Source organism: Anneissia japonica, unplaced genomic scaffold (genome assembly GCF_011630105.1).
Source record: "Anneissia japonica isolate Jap-2015-1 unplaced genomic scaffold, ASM1163010v1 scaffold142_len1259957_cov175, whole genome shotgun sequence".
Taxonomy (NCBI): domain Eukaryota; kingdom Metazoa; phylum Echinodermata; class Crinoidea; order Comatulida; family Comatulidae; genus Anneissia; species Anneissia japonica.
In genome coordinates this window covers 582,768-589,207 of record NW_022684560.1, presented here as the reverse complement: position 1 = coordinate 589,207, position 6,440 = coordinate 582,768, and the positions used below count along the sequence as shown (strand labels likewise).

The 6,440-nt window shown below is 28.7% G+C and overlaps 1 long non-coding RNA gene across 1 annotated transcript in view; it reads left to right on the top strand.

Moving 5' to 3' along the window:
* Window positions 1-6,044, top strand: part of LOC117106204 — a 23,193-nt gene extending 17,149 nt beyond the window's left edge. The window contains exons 3-4 of the long non-coding RNA XR_004445014.1: window positions 4,909-4,995; window positions 5,369-6,044. This is a non-coding gene — a long non-coding RNA (uncharacterized LOC117106204). The remainder of the gene's footprint in view (window positions 1-4,908; window positions 4,996-5,368) is intronic.
* The last annotated feature ends 396 nt before the right edge of the window (window positions 6,045-6,440 follow it).

Below are 6,440 nucleotides of genomic sequence, written 5' to 3'. Positions count from 1 at the left end.
TAATTTAGGCGGTTGCACACTTCCCCTTTTCGAATATACAGAGCCTGTCTCTTATACACATCTTATACATACTGTGTACCGGTACTTAAATGAAAAAGCAATAAAATAAACGCATTGTTGAGAGCATTTACTGTATTTCTTTATAATGTACGATTTTTGCATTTTAATGTGTTACACCAATGCATCGTTTATTAAATTGTATACATGAACGAATTAATAAATGATTATTATTATCATTTATTAAAGTTGTTCATGTATATCATTTATTAAATTATATACATGAACGACTTTAATAAATGATAATAATAATGATAAACGATTATAAAATATTAAAAGTTTAATTAAAATACTTAATACATACCCCTTTTCTAGAATGCTAAACAGACTTTTACACCAAAGACTGTTAAGATATCTTCTGTTCCGTAATAAGCCTATAATAAACGTATTGTTCTAAACCAGGAAATATCAGGAGTTTATATGCATACCGTAACTGGCATACTAATTAGGAATAAGGAAGTTGGAAGTAAAGAATATCAATGGAAAAAGGAAAGCCTATCTAAGTAGTGTATTAACATAGGTCTATGCATTACAGTGCAATAGAACTAGTAATACACCGGACTAGCATTGTTTATTTACCATATGAGAGTTTCCTGTGTTAAAAACATGATTTACTATACTATACTTCTTTATAAAACATAAATTGTACTTTTTAATAAGAGAAATCTGTATATTATTATATTATTGTTATTAACAGTAACAACACGAAAGTACTATGCTACTGCATTGTAATGCATAGGCCTATTTTCTGTTTAAAAAAAAATAATCTTATATATGATGAGTTTCATTGTAAATTCTATGTAAGTTGGCCTAACGCTGGATGTAAATGTAAAACAAAACAAAAGCAGATGCTTTATTATTACAAATACTACTTTTTGATGCCCATTTCTGACCTGAAAAAATCGTTGCAGGATTCTTTTATTTATTAATTAAAATATATTCATAAATTTTAGTTTAGTTTAGTTTATGTTTATATCAATCTATTAATTAATTTATTAATTAACTAATTTAAGATATTAATCAAGATTATACTAATTAAGATATTTTAAAGTTCTTGTGAAAGTTATTTACATAATTACAAAAAAAACCCCAGATTTTACATCTATAGACGTAAGTTGATTTAATATGCTGAATCATTATTAATGGTATATACCTATTATATATTTCTATAAATTAATCAACAAATATCTCATTAATCACACTATCGCAAATAGGCCTATTGAAGTATTATTGAAGTATTATTAGTTCTTTATTAAAGCATTATTCGAGCACATTTATTATTATTATTATTATTATTATTATTATTATTTCATATATTATTTATCAACCATACTAACATTGAGAACTTGAATTATGTGGATAAAATTATCATATCATAGAAAATGAACTTATAATTTAAAAGATTATTTTTTAAAACAGAATAAAATAAATAAAATCTTTATTTATAAAACAGGTTTTGCATAGACGCAAGTTGATTTAATATGCTGATTCATCTCATTAATCAAACAATTATTATTCATTATTATAATATTATTCGAGTACTGTTATTATTATTATTATTATTATTATTATTATTATTATTATTATTATCATCATTATAATTCAAATATCTCATTAATCACACTATCGCAAATAGGCCTATTGAAGTATTATTAGTTCTTTATTAAAGCATTATTCGAGCACCTTCATTATTATTATTATTATTATTATTTCATATATTATTTATTAACCATACCAACATTGAAAACTTGAATTATGTGGATAAAATTATCATAGAAAATAAACTTATAATTTAAAAGATTATTTTTAAAAACAGAATAAAATAAATAACGTCTTTATTTATAAAACAGGTTTTGCATAGACACAAGTTGATTTAATATGCTGATTCATCTCATTAATTAAATAATTATTATTCATTATTATAGTATTATTCGAGCACTGTTATTATTATTATTATTATTATTATTATTATTATTATTATTATATTATTATTATTATTATTATTATTATTATTATTATCATTATTACTACTATTTTATTTTTAATTTTTTTTATTTTTTTTATGTAGGGGCCTAAATATATGTATATATTTAATAATTAGAAATAATTATAATTAACTGTAAAACATATATAATATAAAGTTAACAATAATATAGGCTAGGCTACATCTAACCAATTATTGATACCATAATTTATCGATAAAAACATCCATTTGATTAATTAAACAGCAGATTTTCGAGTGGCTGATAGAAAACTGCAGTGTTTTAGCACTGCGGCAGTGCCGATAAAAAATCGGAGCTTTTTTCGCACTGCGGCAATAATGCCGAAAGAAAATAGCAGCTTTTTTCGCATTGTGGCAGTGCCGATAGAAAACAGCAGCTTTTTGGCACTGCGGCAGTGCCGATAGAAAACAGCAGCTTTTTGGCACTGCGGCAGTGCCGATAGAAAACAGCAGCTTCTTTTCGCACTGCGGCAGTGCTGATAGCCTCAGCCAAAAAAAAAAACAAAAAACACCCGTTTTTACAGTAATTACAGCTTGGACTTGTTAACTTCCGTTCATTGTTTACATTGTAGATTCGTATCTGTTTTTTTCATTGACAATATATTACCAACAGCCTATAATTATCTGGTACACAGCTTTTAATCTTGAATAATCGAAATTTGTTAAAGCCCGACAAAATAGGCCTATTTTATTTTTAAAGGACAGCGAAGTGCTTGGGTAGGCCCAAATGACACCGTCTTTGCCAATATTGATATTGATATCTTCATAGATGTGTATTTTCATGATGTCGATATCAAATAAAGCTACTACTGTAGTGACGGATCCAGAAATTCGAAATAGAGGGGATCCAAGGGGGACTTTCACATATGGACTTATGATTATGTTACCTCAACGGTCCATGCCCTAGAAGGCCGGAAACGACTTAAATATGAATAAATATTCTGCATTTTCGAATAATTTTTTGAATAATTTAGGCGGTTGCACACTTCCCCTTTTCGAATATACAGAGCAGTTGAGCATTTTATATAGGACTGTAATAATAATAATAATAATAATAATAATAATAATAATAATAATAGGCCTAATTATAATAATTATAATAATAATAATAATAATAAGCCTAATAATAACAATAATAGGCATAATAATAATAATAATAATAATAATAATAATAATAATAATAATAATAATAATAATAATAATAATAATAATAATAATAATAATAATAAACACAATTATTATTATTATTAATAAGAATAAGAATGATAATACTAATAATGAAAATTAATAAAGTGCCTGTATCCGCTTAAGAGGAAACGCTCATGGCGCCCCTCCAAAAGAAAGTCGAAATGTGAAATTACATTTACATTGACAATACATTTGAAATACAGATACATTTTAAAAACCAGACATAAGTCGCACATGGCTGAGCGTCTCTCACTCTCTCTATGTGGCCATGTGTGCGAGGATATTTATTTGTTTTCTTGTTTGCTTGTTTGTTCGTTCGTTCATTCGTTTGTTCATTCGTTCGTCTGTTCATTCGTTCGTTCGTTTTTCTGTCTGTCTGTTTGTTTGTTTGTTTGTTTATTTATTTATGTATTACCAGTCCAACATATAGATGAATAACATGCAATGGATGAAATTACTTGGAGAGTGCCTAGAGCAAAACATGGACAAGACCCAACACCAAAGGTGGTACACTGATCATATGATAAAATGTAATTCATGAAAGTAAAACAATACAAAAAAGCCTGAATTTGAAAACAATGTTAGCAAAAGGGCTCCCGGTTTTAAATAAAAGATAAGGCAGCAGAAAACAGAAAATGGCGCTAGGAGGAAGAGATTTCTACAATTTAGCTGCCTTAATGAAAACCGATTTTCGAAAATAATGTAGTCATAACAGTATTTTATTAGAGGGATCTATGGGATTTTTTAAAAAAGAATAAGCCACACTTGTAGGGCAATTAGAGGGGAAATATTTAGCAAAAAGTACAACACGGCTAACATTTCTTCTGACCTCCAAAGGGAATAAATTATATAACCTCAGCATGTCCTTATATACTCCGCATAAGTTTGTAGGCTGGGGCTAGATTTATCAAACTAGAAATCGGCTTAAAATTGTCTTAAGATTGTCTTAAGTCCATTTTTTGCTCAAGTCAAATTTATCAATATTGCTTAGCTCATGCTTAAAATTAAAAAGTCGACTGTACGCGTGCGCCATCTAAGACAATTTTTAAGCTAAGATTTTGCTAAGATGGTTTGATAAATCAGCTTAAGATATTTGCTTTAGGGACATCTTAACTAAATCCCCGTCTGGGCCCCAGTAGGACATGTTGCTGTAAACTAAACACTATTTTTAGCCTTGCTCATGTAGTCCGAGTTACCATTATAAACTAACATCAACTCCCATATCGTCCGACTCTACGACATTAATTTGCCGATCCAAACAAATATATTTTGAAAGCCAATCCAATTGTGGTAAAAAATCACATGGGCGATCCTGTACCGTTAGATTTCTCCCCATGAACCTCACCCCAGGGATTTTATTCCGGGACCCTGAACAAGGCTTTAGGCATCCTCTTGTTTTAGACCCCGATCAGAATTGTTGGACCCCCTATCTACATTTTTCTCATTTTTCCTGATTTTACGAACATTTTACTACAAAATCCTTAAATCTACACTACCAGCCAATATAAGAGTCTATGTATATATAAGAATATAGCACTGGTATAATTTAACTGTCTGTTAATTTACAGGAAAACAATTTTGTCATTCATATATTTAATTGTAAGTTTGTAACTTGCTTAATATAATTATTCAGTTATGGAATTAAATTGTTTATCTTTCAGCTTAAGACAGACATTGTATATTTAAATTGGACTTCATTCGAAATGGGCTGGACTCTGGCCTAATGGGCGTTCCTGATGCTCATGACGGTAATTTTTACTTTTCTTGATCTCAATCCATTTTTTATCTTGCTTATGCATGTTGAGCATCGAATAAATTTAATAAATCAACCAATCAATCAAAAATTATTATATCATGAATAATGTTTGTATGAAGATTATATGGCCTGCCCCATCCTAAATCTTAAAAAAATATTACATTCAGATTTAATATCTGAGAGTGCCATTTCTGTCCATCTAGAGGTGCCATAATTAAAAAGTTTCTTACCTCAACCCCACACATGGTGGGACTGAAGTGGTGGGCCTCTCTGTTTTTATCTGTATATTATGTTTTGATGATACTCCGTTATACTGTAATTCTTTTTCTGTTTCCTAATCTTTTCTCAATATTTTTCTATTCTAGTGATGTAGACAAAGAAGACAACTATCAGGAGGAAAGAATGTCGGGACTCAATCGTGAAAGGGCAACAGAACTTATCAATTATTCATAGATAGCCAAAAATTGTGTCACTCATCAAGCTTCCAAAAATTCTGGATATGAAGTTAATTGAAATATAGTGTAAATTTTATTTTTTAAATGTTTTCCTCTGCAATAATCTCAAGAATAATGTTAGCAATAATTGTTGTAGGCATTATGTTTATTAATATTGTATTATGACTGCTAATGTTTATCTTATTAATATGAGAAAGTAACCCGTTTGTTGTAAAGAATGTAGACATGTAAGATAAGATATAAAATTTTGAGGATTAAAATCAGATTTATTGATTTTTGATAGATGTACATGATATAGGCCTACAGTATATAATTATAAAAGTATCACAACTTGATTTCAATGCTTGAAAATAAATATATAATAAATGGAATTGTGCATTTCTTCTCATTATTTAATGTCCATGTTTACTGTAATAAATTCAAGAGCTAAAATATCCTTATTATTATATGCTTATAAGCTTAAACCAAAAGTGACGAATTGTTTCGTCAATATGTGCTACTTTATCTATTAAACTAGCAATTCTTTCGAGGACGCCCTCAACAAAAACATAAAACCGGAAATGACGTGGTTGCTAAGTAACAAGCTCATGCATAATCATAAATATTCAGTGACACCTGTTCTAATTAGACTAACAATAAAATCTTTTTGGTCGATTTTGTCAAAACTGAGCTAAAAGTTTTTATTGTTAGTCGAATGAGCACAGGTGTTACTGAATATGCATGAGCTGTAGCCTAGCAACCGACGTCACTTCCTGTTTTGTAAAATTTGACAGCACCTTGCTCTGAAAAGTTTTGTAATTTGTTGGTGTCATGTGAATATATTTGGAAAGAGTGTTTATAAGATATAGTAGCCTGTAATAGTGCTATATTCGAATCGAAGTGATTATATTATATTTAATTCGATTATATACTGATATACTGATTAATAATCATGAATATATAATATTATTAATGCAATTAAAACAAAGGAAGTACACACAAT